Source organism: Stylophora pistillata, chromosome 5 (genome assembly GCF_964205215.1).
Source record: "Stylophora pistillata chromosome 5, jaStyPist1.2, whole genome shotgun sequence".
Taxonomy (NCBI): domain Eukaryota; kingdom Metazoa; phylum Cnidaria; class Anthozoa; order Scleractinia; family Pocilloporidae; genus Stylophora; species Stylophora pistillata.
The window spans coordinates 21,416,786-21,436,777 of NC_142523.1; the positions used below are offsets into that span (position 1 = coordinate 21,416,786).

The window sequence follows — 19,992 nt, forward strand, 5'->3', positions numbered from 1 at the left end:
AGAGCTACACCGTTTGTGCGTACGCTGTGCTACTCCATATTATCCTGAGTCATTTGACGCAAAGCTACACCGTTTGTGTACTGTATTGCATATGAGTGCTAGACTATTTGCAATTTAGCTGGTCCATTTCACAATTTCATCTTCCAACTCGACATGGGCAACTAGACCGTTTATCATTTGGCTAAACTATTTATGTTTAGGCTGTTCTATTTCATGAAAGAAACCTAGATTGTCTATAATTTGGCCATGCCATTCCTTTATTAGCTATGCTATCCTGCAGCTGATCCTTAAACCACCTTTGTATTTACTAATCTATTTGACATCCTTGTATTTTTGGTGGTGACGGCCGCCCATATATGCATAGATGAAAGCTTGAAACGAAAGTCATGGAGGGTTACATGTAGCCCGCGAACTCGACGGTTGTCGCCTTTCTTCGCTACTGAGAATCGAAAACCATTGATAAATCTGCGTGCCTAGACTGATTTATGAGGTAGAAAATTATCATGATGGTGATAAAAGAATAAGAAGAATGAAAATAACGATAATAGTAATAATGATCAACAGGAAATGAGAACAAAAACCGCTGACCGTATACTGTGGTTTCGTCGCCTGAAGAGGAGGGAGACGAGGGAGACACGTGATTGTGTCAGGACAACACATTTGAACAGATATCCTAACGGTGTGTATGTCAGTTAGTGCTGTCCTTGGCTGTAGTGGGCATCTGCAAGTGGTATTTAACTTTTAGATGTCAGGGTAAGCTAGACTTTGTAAAGGAAACTTCCGTTACTCAGTTCATAGCTCGAGCGTCTTGCACGAACATGCGACGGCAGCACATAGGTGTTATAGAATGTTGCGTTGGACTTCAAACGTGATCTTCAATAGCCTTCGAAATATATGTCTAATGACTGTTTCTATTTATTTCAATTTGTTTGTCCTAATTGTAGGTTAAAAGTCCCTGCAGTTTTGGAAGGAAGAGATTCTATCGAATGCTGGCGGTTGGAACCCTTGGGACGCAAATTGATCACATCAAATATCACGTTTTTCAGGATCAATGCTTCCTAAAGGTTTGCGAACCACTTTCGCTACGCTAATGTTGTTAAAGTTTCAAACCTACTTTTATTCTAGTGCACTATTTATACCAAGCTTCCTTTCTTAAGATATTTTGATGATTTCGCCGATTTCGGCGCATATTGTTTACTTGAGGTTGACAGTTGCATGATCGCCACAAACCAACCCTCTCAGTTTGCCGAAAGTCTCAATTTTTAAATTTTCTGTCATTGGCGTACGTGTTCGCGAGATCAGTTTGAGAAAGATTAACAAAAAAGGGTTGATAGTCTGTTGTTTGGCTCACTGCTCAGGATATTTAATTGGTTTGTAGGTTGGTACAGAAGTAGTTTTCACAAAACTTTGTCTGAAATGAACCTCACTATGGTAACAACCTGGTACAAAGTAACACTGATGTATATATGTTGTAGTTCAATTTTATCCTCTAGTTTAATTTTTTCCAAACCAGTTCAGTTTTTTTGAACCAGTTTAATTTTACTGATTAGGGTTAAGCATTCATTGCACAGTGTTGCAAAGAAACCTTTACATTTAGTCTTTATGAAATGAATGCATAATTAATGTATGGGTTATATGAAACTCTTTCCATTTTGAAAATGGGTCAAGCTCTAACAAAGCACCCTGGGTTTTCCTATTTCGTGTGGCGAGTGTGGCAGTGGTTTGGTTACCTGTCTTACCTTCTTTTCCAACGGAACTCTCTCAAGGTTAAAAACCAATCATTTCTTCATGTAATTTGTTTGTCAATGAAAAAACTTTTGTTAGTTTTTGTTGCTCAAATCACTCAGACTCGACTAGTAAGTGATGTTACATACATTGTAAAAAAGCTAACACTTAGTATTTTATCATAGTTTTACTGGGGTATCTAAAACATGGTAAAATAAAACAACAGTAACGTATTTTAATAAAAATGGTTATAAATAAATAAAAATTAGTTTGAAATTGGCAAAAATATGGAGTAAACAACATACAAAGACAAATCTAATAGAACTTCTCAAGTAAAACAGAATTTCCCACTTTCACCTACGAAAAAAATAATTTCTATTCATCATTAAAACCAGTGGTTGCATCAAGTGTTGGAAAAAGTGTTAACATTACTTGGCAGTATTCAGGTGCCACTGGTGACAAAAACAAATGACTAGAAAATTAATGTGACTTTTTTTTTAAAAATTTACTTCTAACAACTTGCATAGAATATAGCAAACAGAACTTTTAGAGTAAGCAAAAATGATTAATTTAAAGACCTATTTACATTTTGGAAAGCAGTTATAAATTACTGTCAGCTTATAAAAAGGGAATTGCTTATGATTTACACCAATTTTATCATCTCTTTCAGTGCTGAAAGTTTAATTTTGGCTTTGGGGGCACTTGTGCTACCAGGTGTAAATTTTTAGGCGCACTGCTAAAATTCTAGGCGCACAGCGAAAAATTTTAGGAGCACAGCTTAAAATACTAGTGGAACCAAAAAAAAAAAAAAACAGAAAGCTTCAGACGTCTCGGTAATCATTTATCGGCATGTTGTCTTTTATTTTAAACCAATCTGTGTTTGTTTCTACCTCCACACTATTACTCTACATTGGAGATAACAATAACACTGTTAGGTTTTTTTTATAATTAACCTTCTCTATCTCAAGAAGTATTGCTGCACTTCATGATAGAGTCAAGGCAACAGAAAAATTCTGTATTCATTTCCTTTGAAATGAACGTGAATAACTAAGAACATATACACCGTCAGTGTACTGCTCACAACTTTCATTTGATTTCCAATGAATAAACTTTTAGTTTAAAGCTGAAACAGACTTGGACGTAGAACCATGTCATTAATACAACCTCAACTCAATCATTCGAAATCCAATGAGTCCCACGAGTCAGCAACTGAAATTAGTTCATCTGGCCACCTTCTGTAAACAAAGTTGGGATGCCTTGGTCTCTGACCGCTATCGTTCAGATAATAATCCCTGCAATAAACATGGCTCTTACTCTTCGAGTGCTTAGTAAGTGTCTGGTGTTTAAAATTGCTCCACCCATTGACTAAGGATGAAGATACATGCATTGGGAAGGCTTTACAGTATCGGCAGTGCATCAACTCTTTTCCTGAATCCCATTCAAGCCATTCGAATTCCTTCAGCCCTGCTCTCTGAAACTTGTATATGTTTCCTTTTTTTTGTCTCTGGTTCGTCGTCTATATCTTGGACTAAAGCACTATCAATGGAGCAGGACATTGATGAAGTTTTCGAGTTCGAAGCTGAAGAAGAAGGCGCCAGCCGGCTGTTCAATAACAAACTATAGTTATTCAAATGAGCGTTTCGTAAGAGAATAGATTACATTGATTGCCATTGACTTAACTGAGATGTACAATACAATACAATAAAATAATTTATTATTCATCGTTTTATTTAAATTGTTCTCACCGTGAAGAAATAAAGTCTTTTTAACCAGGTTGTTGAGCTTGACCTTTCACATCAACCGGTGAACTTGATTGCCGAGAAGCACGTGCTTTAAAGGTAGCCTTCACTCGCATGTGTCTGCGGAGTATTCGCAAAACTGAATAGGGCTGGGATGGAATGGGAACATGGAGTTCCGAGTTCGGAGAAGCCATAGCAGAAAAAGACAAATAAAACACAAGCTGATGCAAGGAAAATGATAACTTTATTGTTTGCAGCCTGATTATGTCATACCTACGATTGAACTTATTATTTCAATCTTCCGTTTCGTGTCCAACCAGTTGAGTGGTGATAAGCTCAGTCGCACTAATCTCTGGGATTCATAGGCGCACAAGTGCGATCACACATGAATTTTTAGGTGCGCAATTAAAAATCTAGTTGCATCTGCGACAAGCTGGTTGCTAACTTTGAGCCCTGTCTTTGGGATTTTTTCATTGAATACAACAGTAAGGAGCAGTTCAGTGATATCATCATCACTAAGGTCTGCAAGTTCTTTCACCCATTCCCCATCCTGCTCTGTTGTAATAGTGTACAGTCGTTTAATCATATTGTCAAGTATATCTGGGGAAGTCGTGTCTTTCCCAGTGATGGTAAGAATACTTGCCATTATTTTAATGCAACATTTACAACAACAATAACTATTTAAAGAGGGAAGCGCATTAACCTATTACAGTTTTCTAACCTACGGCACTGAAAAATAAATAAGCAAATAGAAAAATAAGTACAGAGGATAAAAATATATATATACACAACAGACAATATATAAAGTAAAATAGACTAAAAATGAAATGAATAAATATAAATCAAAGAAAGGGGGCAAAATATGTAACTACAAACGAACACGTACACATACATATGTAAATATAGATTAAAGACGGAATAGTAGTTATAGTAGGACTATGAAAAACAGTAAAAGCTTATAGTTTCTAAAGAAACTGTTTGGGGCTGCGTCGGTGGGGGTAACGAAATAATTTGGATATATCAACAAAGTTGAAATGGTAAATTGGCCACCGTTATGATTATAAAAGCTGACGTTTCGAGCATTAGCCCTTCGTCGGAGCATGATTAAAATATGGTAGAAGTAGAGATAAATATTAAAAAATAAATACACTAAGAAAATGAACTAATCCTTGAACTAAGACTTAAAAAGAATTTACGTTTGTTGCCTCATAGATGGAAAGGGCAAGGGAGTTCCATGTTCCCACAACTCTTTGAAAATAACTACCAGTATTATAATATTTTAAGAACATTTGTTCTTGCATGTCTCATCTTTAGAGTTAACTTTAGTTATCAATGTGTCAAAACGAATAGTGATCAATAATAGTGGATAATACTGTGTCAATTTTTTCAGTGGACTGATATAGTACAATTTGTGAGAGGTTATGGTGGATTCATGTGGGATATTCAAGTTGTTTTAAAATAACATTTTCCTAGTTATGTTTGATTTCAAGATGGGTACTGCATCAATTTAGGGTACAATGTACATTTATGTGTATAGCACAGAACTTGCCAGGTATTTTATTAACAGTGTATGATAACATGCTACTTAAATTCAGGTGAAAGGAAAACTACTAGTTTGAGAAATAGAAACTCTTTGATGAAAACTATGGGTTAATTTCTCAATATTGTTCAATGTTTTATCTTGTTGACTACTAAGCAAATGGTAAAAGTGGAATACAACTCACCGTTTGAATCATTTACGCTTGGGTCACCTAAAAGGGAATTGGTTAGAGAGCATTAATTGTTATTACTTGTGATGCATAAATGCAGTTATTTTTGTTCTTTACAAAGGTTCTTTGTCATTTGAAAAAGTTGATTCAATCTTTGTTCCACCTGTTGTCTGTATTTTAAAGTGTTTATCTTTTTAATACTTTTAAGTCAATTAGAGTCATTGGCTCTACTACAAGTGAGGACAACCATTTAATTTGACTTAAACCTGCATATGTGATGCCCAATGTTTGTTCAGACTTTCCAATATCCATAATGCAGTGGTTTTGTCACCATCTCTTACTTTCCTGCTTTGGCTAAGTTATGTTTTCTTTTCTATAAAGAGAGTGTTTCATAATTTTTGCAAAATGACTTTAAAATACGACAGGAAATTTCAATGCAACACTGAATCTGTTTTCCTGGATTAGTTTTGTGAAATTCATGTTATTGTTTAGTTCTCTCATCTTCTCATTTTTTTTTTCTGGAGTTGGCAGCTTCTTCTTACTGACTCCACAAATGTCATGGCCTTCATCAGTGCCAAAGGGCTGTATTCTGGTCAGTGTTGGATTAACTGCTTAATCCTTCTCTGCTGGAGAAGATATACATGCCACAATTGCAGTAAAGGCTCTGTTAGCAATAAGTTGGGCAGTTACTGTTGCCTGAGCTGCATATGGTGCATGAGTGTCCCTGGTGCCACAATAAACAACAATTAGTGTGTCTATCCGCTCAAGAATTTTTCAAAGGGTCTCTTGGATCTTTTTAGCTTTGTCCTGCATGGTAGGCTTTTTTGTGTTGGCTGGTGAAGTTTGGGTTGCCCTAATCACATCCAACAGACTAAGGGAAACAGCTCTGTTGTGCATTAGTATAAGAGAGTTGACAAGCAGAGGTTGGATTACCAGCAGACTGCAAATTAGGCTGATATTCACTGGGGTGATATTCACTGGGCTGATATTCACTGGGCTGGCTGGAACTGAGTGGACAAATGATGATGATGGATTTGGAGATGGGCATACACAAACTTGTAAAGGTGACATTGCTTGGATTAAGAATAACACTAACATTGGAAATTGTATACAAAGTTACATGTAATGTCTATATTGAATGTCCTGAGCCTCTTCTTAATTTGTTACTAGTTTTTGTTTAGAATCCAAAGCTCTTGATATAAGTAATTTCATCACTCTACTGACAAGGTGTAAACTTAATGTCATCATAATGATTATAATTTTTCTGTTTGGTTTCAAAACTGTATTATTTTGGTGAAAACCAATCACACCTGTACATACTCAGTATTTATCTATTGTACCAACTTAAACTAACACTAAAAACATCATACTAACTGTTCATCAAGGATATGCTGTAAACAATAATTATATTGGGATTAACAGTAACATTGGAAAATATCCACAGGGTGATGTTTAAATTGAATGTTCTGGTCCTTTTCTTTCTATTAAAGTTTATGGTATTGGTAATATCATCTCTCTACTGACAAGGATTTAAACTCAATGTCATCAAATTAAATTGCAACTTTTCTGTTTAGTTTGAAAATGGTATCTTTAAAAACATTAAACTTGCACATAGTTATCTACTGTACAAAAAATTTTAACTAACAGTGCAAATATTAAGTACTAAGTGCTCATCAAGAAAATTAATAATTTGGTGTTAAATATCATTGTACTAGGAATAAAAGTAACTTTGGAAAATGTTAACAAAGTAATGTTTAAATTGAATGTCCTAGTTCTTTTTATTTATTATTTTTTTTTTAACATTTGGTGACATTGCTGCCTTTAATTCATAAGTTGGATCCAACACAGCTTAATGATGTTGAAGCTGTTGGTGTGGCAAAGTGAACCAAAGCTTTTTAATTTGTTATTTTCAGTAGTGACCATTATGCAGAGATTCCATGTTATGACATAATTTTCTAGCAGCTGGGAAACACCACATGACTATGTTGTCTGTGTAGGGTATAAGTTTTTTAAAGCATGAAACACATGAAATTTTGTTGGTGGCTTGCTGTATGCCCATGACTTCACACCAAACTGTTACCATCCTTGAAGCCATAATATCATAAAAATGAGCCAGTGATCTTCCAAATGCAGCTGATTGTTTAGGGCTTAAATCTTTGGAGTGTTAAGATAACTATCATAATGATTCTGAGACCTGTACAGTGTAACCTCACATTTTTGAAGAAGTTAGTTGTGTTGAAATTAAGTTTCTCAATACATTCTCCTACAAGACAAGCTTTATTGAACCTGTAACGACAGGCGGATAGACAAACAGTGTCTGCAAAACTGCAATTATTTAGTACACTGGTGAACAACAACTCTAGAAGATGGCTGGCCACCCAAAACTCCATCACGTGACCCGCAAGGCGGTAAACTAGACTACTTCACGTAAGCATACTCGTTACATCTCCCTTCTAATAGTCGAGCAACTATAAATGTAGACAACGTTGATGATAATAAAAGAAAGAAAGAAATAACACAATGTTCAAATCTGCCTTGAGGAAGTCTAGTGCATTAAGCGCCCCTGCACAACTATGCATAATAAAAAATAAATTCAAAGCAAAAAAAGAGGCACAAGGCAGAGTCAATGTCTTAATTCAGCACTCGTAATCTTTTAGCCACACTGGGTGGTGGCGGTCCCGCACTGGACGACCTTCAGTGCGTGGCCCAGAAACCACTGATGATGATGATGGTATCATTGGTGGTGGCGGCTCAGCTGGGCTGGACTCAACCAGTTCAATAGGATCGGTCATGTTGAGGTTTGTTTCAACTCACTCCAGTAACTCCTCAAACGTTGCCCTGAGCCATTTACAGTTCCGACAATAATGTTTTCCGTTTACCTCAACCAAGTAGGAACGGGTCCCATCCTCTCCATTGATGCGCCACATTGACCACTCCTCGTTTGGCAATCGCATCCTAATGGCATCACCTTCGCGCAATTTTGGCAGTTCATGTGAGTGACGATCATAGTAGTGTTTCTGCTTTTCCTTCCTAATCTTGATCTTTTCAGGGACATCGGTTATCACTTTTGGAGTTAGCAAATGCTTGGCTACTGGGAGATGGGTGCTTATCGAAGGCTTGATGTGACGTGGTGAAAATCCCATTCCTTATTGAAGGCCTTGAAATCTACACTGTTTGTCACTGATGATGGTCGCAGGAATACCATGCCTGGAAAACCAAGCCAGTGATAATTCAGGTGCTGGTGGTGCTACTCATACCTTGCACTTCAAAATAACCAGAGGAGTAATCAACGGCTATCAAAAATGATTGCCCATCCAGCACAAATAGATCAACACCAACTTTCTCCCATGGCAAATTAGGCACACCATGAGGCTTTAAAGGCTCTTTACATCGTTCGGGCCTATAACGGTTACAGATTCCACACCCAGACAAGTGATCTTTGAGCTGGGTTTTGAATAAATGCAAGTTCATGAAAAAATATATAATTATAAATCACAGAAATACTGTTAAAAAGGTACAGAATGTCCATTCAGTAAATATTTATTGGATTCCTCAGTTTTAGCTTAAACTTGTTGATATTTGGACTATCATGGCAATAGACTACATAACAACATAAATAACAATAACAAGATTGACTTTATTTTTTTTTTAAATTAAAGAAATAAAGGCTTTTGTATCCCACAGTTAGCAAAGCTATTCTAGGCGGGCTACCTAAACAGACACTGTATAGGCTCTCACACATACACACACACACACTCACACACACACACACACACACACACACACGCAACAATGAAATAAATAAATAAATAAATGAGCAAATAAATAAATAATAGTAGTGATAATCATGTTAATAGTTTTAACTGGGCCAGTCACACAAGGGAGTTTTTAACAGGTCAAAGAGAAAGCTAATCAGTTGAAATACAAATATAAGCTAGAAAGGTGAAGGTAGCGCAAGTCAACATTCATCTCCTCAATTTCAAGAATTTTCAAAAGCAAGTGAGTTAGCTCACGTTTAAAAGGTGCTTTCCTTAGCTTGCCGTTGTGTTAGTGGCTGTAGTACTCAAGTGGTGTAGGTCGGTCATGATTGGCCTGTTTCGATCCATCAGTAAAGTTTGGTCATTCTGTTCAGTTCGTTTGTAATGTTAATGTCATAAATGAGTCGTTTGTATGGAGCTGGTAGTAGTTGAAAGCTATTTAGGGGAATCTTTTCTAAGTTAGTAAACCAGCTTTCCAGAGTCAGTCATTGAAAGTAGTTAGTGCTGTAGGTTAGGCATTGTGCAGAGTCCCAGTCAATATTGAGGTTCGGAAGTCGATGATGTTCAGCAATGTGATTGTTGACATCACCTTTCCTTGTGGCCTCTCTGTGTTCAGTCAGTCTTGTTTCGAGGTTTCTGCCAGTCTCTCCAATGTAGGAGGCTTGGCAGTCGGGGTAATTGATCTTATAAATTGCTCCCTGTCTGTTCTTCAGTTCATCCTTGTCTTTAATGTTAGTTAGTGACTGACGTTGTGGGGTGGTGGGTTTGTGAGTGACGCAGATGTTGAAGGGTTGTAAGATGCACAAGATGTTCTCAGACATGCCTTTTATGTACGGTATGGTTGCTGTAGTCATTGGAGTTGCAGTGTCGTTTTTTTCGGTAGTAGTAGGTGGATTAGTGTTTCGTTAAATGAAGTCGTCATTGTAGTCGTTCTTTGAAAAAACATGGTAAAGGTATTTGTTCTCATCAGATTAGCTGTCTGTCATGTTGCATCCTAGTTGTGCATGTTGTGGTAGAGTTCTGATAATTGTGGCATTGTGTGATGTAGGGTTGTAGGATGACTCATCTAGTAGTCTGTTGGTGTGTGTCGGTTTCCTGTAAACTGTCATCTATAGTGAGTTGTCGTCACAGCTTACCAGAGACAGTCTAGAGAAGGAAGTTTGCCATTTTCTTTGACTTCTCTGGTCAACTGTATGTCAGTGTTTTGTCCGTTCAATTGGTGGTGGAATGCATCAATTTCGTCGTGTCGTACAGCGGTGAATGTGTCGTCAATGTAGCGTAACCAAAGCGGTATCGCTTGCAGGCAGGTCGAAAGGGCCCATCGACTTACCCACAAACGATACCGCTTTGGTTACACTATGTTGACAACACATTCACCGCCTTATGACACGACAAAATTGACGCATTCCGCCACAACCTTAATGGACAAAACACCGAGATACAGTTTACCAGAGAAGTCGAAGAAAAGGGCTAACTTCCTTTTCTAGACTGTCTAGTAAGCTGTGACGACAGCTCACTACTGATGACAGTTTACAGGAAACTGACATGCACCAACAGATTACTATATGAGTCATCCTACAACCCTACATCACACAAAGCCATGACTAGCAGAACTCTAACACAACGCACGCAACTAGCATGCAACACAACAGACGGCTTATCCGATGAGAACAAATATCTTTGTCGTGTTTTTTGAAAGAACAGCTACAACAACAACTTCATATGACAAAACACTCACCGACCTACTATTAATACCAAAACAAATGACAACACAACTCCTATGACAACAGCAACCATGCTGTACACAAAAGGCATGTCTGAGAACATGTCGGGCATCTTACAGCCCTTCAATATCCACATCGCTCACAAACCCATCACCACCCTACGTCAGTTACTAACCAACGTTAAGGACAAGGACGAATCGAGGAACAGAGAGGGAGCATTTTATAAGATCAATTGCTCCCACTGCTAAGCCTCCTACATCCGATAGAGTGGCATAAACCTTACAACAAGACTGACTGAACACAGACAGGCCACAAGGAAAGGTGATGTCAACAACCACATTGCTGAACATCATCGACTTTTGAACCTCAGTATTGAGTGGGACTCTCGCAATGCCTAATCTACAGCCCTAACTTGTTCGAGGTCTTTAAAAGAGCAAGGATTGTTGTAAGTTCCCCCAGAAGTAGAAGGAATCTTCAGTTATACCTATCTTTAATAAAAGGAATAGACTGGACCCTAACAATTTTCAACTTTTATCTTTGCTTAGTGCTTTAAGGAAACTACTCGAGAGGCTAGTATGCAAGTCTTGAGATGATCATATTCTTTTTGTAAAAGTGTAGTGTTATCGTCCTGGTGAGTGTAATCCTGAGAAGGATTGTCGTCAGGGATGGTGACTGACGTTGCGACAACCTGTGTGGAAGTCATCACCAGAATCAAGTGAATATTTGTGGTCAGTAGAATGTTTGTCCAGTTTGTGTAAAAGGATTGGTCAGTTTTGCCTTGATGTTATTGGCTGTAAGACTCAAGTGGCATAAGTCGGTTGTGATTGGTCTCTTTCGATCCATCAGTGGCATGGTGATGACTTACATTTCGACAACCTGTGCAGAAGTCATCATCAGAGACAAGTAAATAGTAGTTGTCAGTATAATATTCTTAGTCCAGTTTGTGTAAAATGATTGCTCAGTTTTGCCGTGGTGTTATTGGCTGTAGTACTCAAGTGGTGTAAGTCGGTCATGATTGGTCTCTTTCGATCCATCAGTTAAGTAAGGTCGTTCTGTTGAGTTCGTTTGTAATGTTAATGTCATGAATGAGTTGTTTGTATGGGGCCGGTAGTAGTTGACACCTGTTTAGGGGAGTCTGTTCTAAGTTAGCAAACGGGCTTTCCAGAGTCAGTCATTGAAAGTAGTTAGTGCTGTAGGTTAGGCAGTGCCCAGAGTCCCAGTCAATATTGGGGTTTGAAAGTCGATGATGTTCAGCAATGTGATTGTTGACATCACCTTTCCTTGTGGCCTCTCTGTGTTCAGTCAGTCTTGTTTCGAGGTTTCTGCCAGTCTCTCCGATGTAGGAGGCTTGGCAGTCGGGGAATTGATCTTATCACTTGCTCCCTGTCTTTTCTTTAGTTCATCCTTGTCTTTAATGTTAGTTAGTGACTGACGTTGTGGTGTGGTGGGTTTGTGGGTGACGCAGATGTTGAAGGGTTGTAAGATGCACGAGATGTTCTCAGACGTGCCTTTTATGTACGGTATGGTTGCTGTAGTTGTAGGAGTTGCAGTGTCATATGTTTCAGTAGTAGTAGGTGGATTAGTGTTTCGTTAAATGAAGTCGTCATTGTAGTCGTTCTTTGAAAAAACATGGTAAAGGTATTTGTTCTCATCAGATTAGCTGTCTGTCATGTTGCATACTACTTGCACATGTTGTGGTAGAGTTCTGATAATTGTGACATTGTGTGATGTAGTGTTGTAGGATGACTCATCTAGTGGTCTGTTGGTGTGTGTCAGTTTCCTGTAAACTGTCGTCTGTAGTGAGTTGTCGTCACAGCTTACCAGACAGTCTAGAGAAGGAAGGTTGTCATTTTCTCTGAGTTCTCTGGTCAACTGTGTGTCAGTGTTTTGTCCGTTTAGGTGGTGGTGGAATGCATCAATTTCGTCGTGTCGTACAGCGGTGAATGTGTCGTCAATGTAGCGTAACCAAAGCGGTATCGCTTGTGGGCAGGTCGAAAGGGCCCATCGACTTACCCACAAACGATACCGCTTTGGTTACAGTATGCTGACAACATACTCACCGCCTTATGACACGACAAAATTGACGCATTTGGCCACCACCTTAATGGACAAAACACAGAGATACAGTTTACCAGAGAAGTCAAAGAAAATGGCAAATTTCCTTTTCTAGACTGTCTTGTAAGCTGTGAGGACAGCTCACTACGGATGACTGTTTACAGGAAACTGATACGCACCAACAGATTACTAGATGAGTCATCCTACAACCCTACATCACACAAAGCAATGACTATCAGAACTCTAACACAACGCCCACAACTAGCATGCAACACAACAGACAGGTTATCCGATGAGAACAAATATCTTTGCTGTGTTTTTTCAAAGAACAGCTACAACAACAACTTCATCTGACATAACACTCACCGACCTACTATTACTACCGAAACAAACGACACCACTACTCCTATTACTACAGCAACCATACCGTACACAAAAGACATGTCTGAGAACATGTCAGGCATCTTACAGCCCTTCAATATCCACATCGCCCACCAACCCATCACCACACTACGTCAGTCACTAACCAACGTTATGGACAAGGACGAACTGAGGAACAGACAGGGAGCCTTTTATAAGATCAATTGCTCCCACTGGTAAGCCTCCTACATCCGATAGACTGGCAGAAACCTTACAACAAGACTGACTGAACTCAGACAGGCCACAGGGAAAGGTGATGTCAACAACCACAATACTGAACATCATCGACTTACGAACCTCAGTATTGACTGGGACTCTCGCAATGCCTAACCTACAGCCATAACTACTTTCCATGACTTACTCTGGATAGCTGGTTTGCTAACTCTGGACAGACTCCCATAAACAGGTGTCAACAACTAAAGGCTCCATACAAACGACTCATTCATGACAAACATTACTAACGAACTGCACAGAACAACGTAACTTTACCAATGGATTTAAACAGACTAATCGTGACTGACTTACGCCATTTGAGTCATTCAGCCAGTAACACCACAGGAAAACTGAGCGATAATTTTACAAAAACTGGACTAAGAGTATTCTACGGACAACAACTATTCACTTTACTCTTATGATGACTTCTGCACAGGTTGTCGAAATGTCAGTCGCCACCATGCCACCAACAACAGTCCTTCTCAGGACTACACTCACCTGGACAATCATACTACACTTTTACATGTTACCCGTACATTCAAACCATTTACTGCATATTATTTCTAATTGTAGCTTAACAAAATTTTCAGAGATGGGGGGAATAAAATAGGACACTCCAGGTGGCAGCTTGGAAATAACATATTTGGTAATACGCTCCCAGTTAGGAGGGTCAGAAGCATGAGTTAACTGAATGGAAGAAGAAATATTGGCAAAATGCTCGTTAAAAAGGTTGACAATATCATAATCATCATAGTTCGTCCCGTCATTGGTTACGCGATTCTGCAGTTTGGAACATTTAGAGGGCGCAAGAGAACGAATAATGCGCCAGAGGTTTTTAGGATTATCAAGATTATTGTTAATTGAGTTTTGGTAAAAGGAGCGTGTAGAATAATGAATAAGATGAACCACTCTATTACGTGCTGAACGGTACTTGTGCCAACATAATGTATTGTTTGAGAGAATCACTTTTCTATGCAAATGGTTCTCGAGTTGCATTAGGCCACACTCAGAATATTTGAAGATTTTCTTGTCACTGTCCATAACTTTCGAGTGGCACTTGTTGTGGGTTTAATAAGATTGAACTTAAATAATTCCTTCTAGTGGGAATTGCAGCTTCAGTTGTTGTTTTTTCTCTAATAGAAGAACTTCTCGATCTATCCTTAATCTGTGAGCCTCATTTATTGCGCTGTTTTTAGTTAAAGTTCAATAGTTTGCGCGATTAATTTCTTTAATGGCAACTTTTGATATTTTGTAACATTGCCCTGATTTTATTTTACTTGTGTCCTACTTCCACAAGACCAGCCTTGGAGATCCACTGTTATCTGCAAACCAGACTTCTTGTTTAGTCAAAGTATTTTTGTGAATTACATTTACAGTTTCTGCAGCACCATCTAAAATATGGTCAGCAATGTTGACCAGGGTATAATTTTCTCACCCTTGAATTTCCTCAGTTGGAATGGAAGTATCAGTGGATTCCGGAAACACGTGACACCATGTAACGAGAGGTGGATAGACAAACAGTGTCCGCTAAACTGCAATAATTAATTACGCTGGTGAACAACAACACTGCAGGATGGCTGGCCGCCCAAAATTCCATCACCTGACCTGAAAGGCGGGAAACTAGACTACTTCATATAAGCATACTCGTTGTAGAACCTGTTCCATCTTTGAGTGTGGATAACTTGTATTTTTTATTTCACTTAGAGACAAAACAAACTACTTCAGCTTTAGTATTAAATACCTTCAGGTCAATGGGAATTCTTTTGCAATTGAGAATTTAAATGAGAAGAAGAACTATGTACACTTTTATGCTATAAACTGTGATGAAAACAATATAGCTTCCATGGGCGACTAACTCTCCGAAAAAACTCCAGGACAATTTTCAACACGAGTTTTGAAATATTTATTTCAGCAATTGATGACAGTGGCCGGCATTAGATCAAATGAAACAAAACGAAATGAAGCGAAATGAAATGGTTAAAAGTGCAAAGAAAATAGCAAATGAAAAACCTATTACAATATAAATTAAGCTAAATACATAGGATAACTACAACAAAAATAACGACGAAAACTACGTAATACAAAACTTACATTTGTTGTGATTCTGAGGTGTGACTGCCTGAGGTGATAAAGCTGTATGAAGCGTTACAATGAAAATAAGTAAAACTTACTGGGTAAAACTGAACAAACTACAACAAGCAATAAGGTTTAAATACATGCTATGTTACATAAGATTACGAAATGACACAGCATAGTGTGCGCAAAATTTTTCTACAATAAGTGCTGTTTAAAAAAGAACAAACAAAAGAAAAAGTACAAGGTGTTTGCGATCTTCAAATAATGTGTTGCAATAATAGTCAACAAAAAGTCAATGTATGGGTTCTTGGTTGATTAATTTAGTGACAATTCAAAGCCATGTCATATCCTCAAAGTTTACTACTCTGTTCTTTTAGTGATATTTAAATTAACTAACTTATTCCTCTCTAGCACATAGTGACAGATGATCATCCATTTTTTTGTTATAACTTTAACTGTGATGTGCTGCCTGCTTTAGTATGAAGTAACTTCACAGCAACTAATTTTCATAAGTTTCAGCCTACTCACGTAGCCTTGTCCATATTTATCTGCACAAGTCTCTATAATCTATTTCATTCACAAGGTTTGTACTTCTTTTTGGTAAGGAAAGATCAATCAATCGATCAACTTTATTTAACGAGGGTAACACGGAACAGTGTTTCAACTGAGTAACTAGTGGCCCTCAAACTAAATTTATAAAACAAAGTTAGGTAACAAAATACATGTCGTAAAGAAAAGGAAGTATAAGTGTATGTATGAATAGGACTAACAATAGTAAAAACTACATTACACTTACAAAAATATTCTTACAGTGAATATCTACAAACTATAATTACAATAAGAATACAGCTGGGATAGTTGGAGCGAGAGGAAGGTTATGAAATGTTGGATTAGCGTAAAACTGTGAATAAAATTAAGTTTCAGTTATGCTAAAATGATCAACGTCATTGTATCTGGTTAAAAATGTGTATAAATGCTGCCTTTCTAGATGAGGTTATACGTGTTACTTTCTCAAGGTTAATAGGCAGAGAGTTCCAGAGCCTGGTTGCGGACACACTAAAAGTTCTCTCCCTCAGATACACGATTATATCTGGGGCAGACGAGGTTTAAGGCACTGTACCGCCCATTGCGTGTGTGAAAATCTGCATTGCATTTAAGAAGGTCATAGCTGGGACAGTTTCCTTGAAGGCGCTTAAGGAGTAGTGAGCACTTACTGATTTTAGTTTCATCATAAAATGGGAGCCACCCTAATTTATTATAAAGATTTACTCTATTTGATCTTATGTCAGCTCCCAAAAGTACTCAGGAAGCACGTTTTTGCAGCTTGAGGATTCTCGTTAAGTTATCAGCTAAGCAGTTTGACCAGATGGTTGACCCATACAACATCACTTGTTTGATCATAGCATTGTAGTAAAGTGTGCGCTGTTCAATAGGGATGAATCTCCTTATCTTTCTGAGAACCGCTATTCTCTGGGAAAACTTCTTGCACAGTTCCTAAACGTGTGCATCAAAGCTTAAGTGTTTGTCAATAGTAACCCCCAAGAGTTTCTGACTATCAACCTGTTCTATGTCAGAGTTAGCAAGTTTGAGCTCAAGCTTGCATGGTATGCGTTTCCCTGCAACAAGGAGACATTTCGTCTTCGCAGCATTTCTAACCATTTTGTTAGCAGCCGACCACTGTGAGATGTCATCTAAATCCTGTTGGAGGGCTGATGACATGGCAGTAAGTCCATTAGTCACGTCTGATGATAAACTGAGAGTAGTGTCATCCATGTAGATGTCTACGGTAGAATGCTGTGCCGCCGATGGTAGATCGTTAATGAATAAGAGGAACAAAATGGGGCCCAAAATACTCCCTTGCGGTACTTCAGCCGACATAGCTCATGGGGAGAAACGACAGCCATTGATGTGTACATACTGTGTGCGTCCACTTGGATAACTGCATAGTAGTTCCAGCACGCTATCACATACCCCATAGGCTTTCAATTTCTCTAAGAGTAGACCGTGGTCTATGAGGTCAAAAGCCTTTTTATAGTCAATAAACACAAGCCCCGATACTTTGTTCTTGTCCAAGTCAAAGAGCAGCTGGTAGACTTGGCAGATAAGGGCGGTCTCGGTGGAGTGAAATTTGTGGAAACCGGACTGAAACCTGTGTAGTAGAGCATTTTCCTTAAGGAACTCACAAAGGTGATCACAAATGTGCTTCTCGAGTAACTTTGAAAGTATAGGAAGCACGGTTATCAGCCTATAGTTGTTCTTATCGTCCCGGTTTCCTTGCCCCTTATAAATGGGAGTCACTTTACCGAATTTCCACTTTGTGGGGAAGGTTTGTTTTTCGATACAGAAGTTGATCAGCTTGCACAGGGAGTCTGCAATAGTAGGTGCAGCAATTCTCAGCAGTTTGGCACTCACTCTATTGTTGCCTGTAGCTTTGTACACTGGGATAGAGAGGAGGAGATTAACAACTTTGTCCTTGGACATTTTGTGGAATATTAAATGTTCCCAGGGGCCAGGGAAAGAAGAGGTGGAGGAGGGGGCCTGGCTCCAGTGAACGGGACATTGTTAAGACCGATCTGAGGACTAAGATTTTTCTGCTGGTCGACGAAAAAGCAATTCAAAGTCTCAGCAATGTCACCTTTGTTAGTAATGATTTCACTCCCATTGACTAATTACTGCAGTTTGGGTTCCGGGTCGTCGTTACCCGACAAGCATTTCATCAGATTCCAAAGTTTCCGTGAATTATGTTTGCTTCGTTTCCCTAATTAAATTTGTCATGTAATTTTTTGCTCGCCTGTAATTAAGCCAGTCATTGTTGGAACCGCTTTTCTTGGCTTTAGTGAGAAGTTTATCGGCCTCCTTAAATCTGTCGACGATGTGGTTATTGAACAATTTAGGTTGGGACTTATGCTTCACTCGTGTTTAAGAGGGAGGAATCTATCGACTACGCCTTGGAAAATATCGTACCAGGCATCAACAATGTCATAAGGATCATCAAAGATAAACACAGAATCCCAAGGCGCCTCTTTCAACGCAGCAATAAACTGTTCTTTGTTAAGATTCTTGATGTCATGGTAGGTGATTGTCGTATGCTCAGTTTTGTTTTGTTGCACGCCCTTGTATGTTCTTGTCACAATGGTTGGTAGGTGATCCAACATACCAGTAGATAATACCCGCACATTTATTAGCCACACAGGGTGACTACTCCAGATGTGATCGAGGCAGGTTTTGGACAATGGTCAGGTAATTTCCATTACAAGTTGTGACATATTCAAATTTTGCAGCATTTTTATGAATGGATGTTTCTGAAGTTTCTCAGAACCGCCTCCCGGTTAGCTCAATGGATAGAGCGCTGGACTGTTGTGCGGGAGGTGGAGGGTTGTGTCATCTTTTGATTTCTTACAATCCTGATGTACATTTAATTTACTATAAGTCAAAATACCATCACTGACACCAATAAAACTTGCTTTTCTCTGGGCAGACTCTTCTTTGAAATTTGGCCCAAGAAGATCAACTTTTCCTTTAAAGAATTATTTTTGTGCTCAAGGAACAAATCCATAGAAATATTTCTCCCAGCTTTTCCATGAATTACAGAAGCTGTTGGCGAGTACACTTTCTGCTTTTTCCTCTGGAATGTTTGCTATCATTTTGGTTAGGAAGAGAAGGGTAGTGTATATAATACAATACTTTTTTAAAAAAGTAACAAGCACTGTTAATAACAACTGTCAAGAAAAAGGAAGCCCACAGGTTTACCTATATTAAGGGTCTCCTAAATAAAGAAGAAAGTATAGAAATACAGCAATAAAAAAATGTACATTGATATAAGTGTAAGTTCATGAAAAATATATATGATATAAATCACAGGAATACTGTTAAAAAGGTACAGAATGTCCGTTCAGTAAATATTCATTTGATTCCTCAGTTTTAGTTAAAACTTGTTGATAGTTGGACTAGCATGGCAATAGACTATATTACTTGGTGCAGATCAAATCTCACCTAAAGATCTTAAACTGGTACACAGATCTCTTACCCAAGGCTTGTTTGAGGTCTTTAAAAGAGCAAGGATTGTTGTAAGTTCCCCAAGCAGTAGAAATAATCTTCAGTTATACATATCTTTAATAAAAGGAATAGACTGTACCCCAACAATTTTCAACTAATATCTTTGCTTAGTGCTCTAGGGAAACTACTCGAGAAGGCAGTATGCAAGTCTTTAGATGATCATTTTTTTTATTCCTGTAAAAGTGTAGTGTTATCGTCCTGGCGAGAAGGATTGTCGTCAGGGATGGTGACTGACGTTTCGACAACCTGTGTGGAAGTCATCACCAGAGTGAAGTGAATATTTGCGGTCAGTAGAATGTTTGTCCAGTTCGTGTGAAATGATTGGTCAGTTTTGCCTTGATGTTATTGGCTGTAAGACTCGAGTGGCGTAAGTCGGTTGTGATTGGTCTGTTTCGATCCATCAGTGGCATGGTGGTGACTGACATTTCGAAAACCTGTGCAGAAGTCATCATCAGAGTCAAGTGAATAGTTATTGTCAGTAGAATATTCTTAGTCCAGTTTGTGTAAAATGATTGCT

At 38.4% G+C, this 19,992-nt stretch overlaps 1 long non-coding RNA gene and 1 pseudogene across 4 annotated transcripts in view; one reads left to right on the forward strand and one right to left on the reverse strand.

Moving 5' to 3' along the window:
* Nucleotides 1-623: 623 nt before the first annotated feature.
* The window catches only part of LOC148730771 (uncharacterized), an 85,704-nt gene continuing 66,335 nt past the window's right edge, over nt 624-19,992 (forward strand). The window contains exons 1-3 of one of the 4 annotated variants that reach the window (XR_016002164.1): nt 624-753; nt 945-1,064; nt 14,720-15,471. This is a non-coding gene — a long non-coding RNA (uncharacterized LOC148730771). Of the gene's footprint in view, nt 754-944; nt 1,065-11,200; nt 11,375-14,719; nt 15,472-19,992 lie in introns of those variants that run through there. The other 3 variants (XR_016002165.1, XR_016002167.1, XR_016002166.1) reach the window with 3 other exon arrangements.
* LOC148730772 (uncharacterized) lies at nt 9,279-9,833 on the reverse strand (annotated as a pseudogene).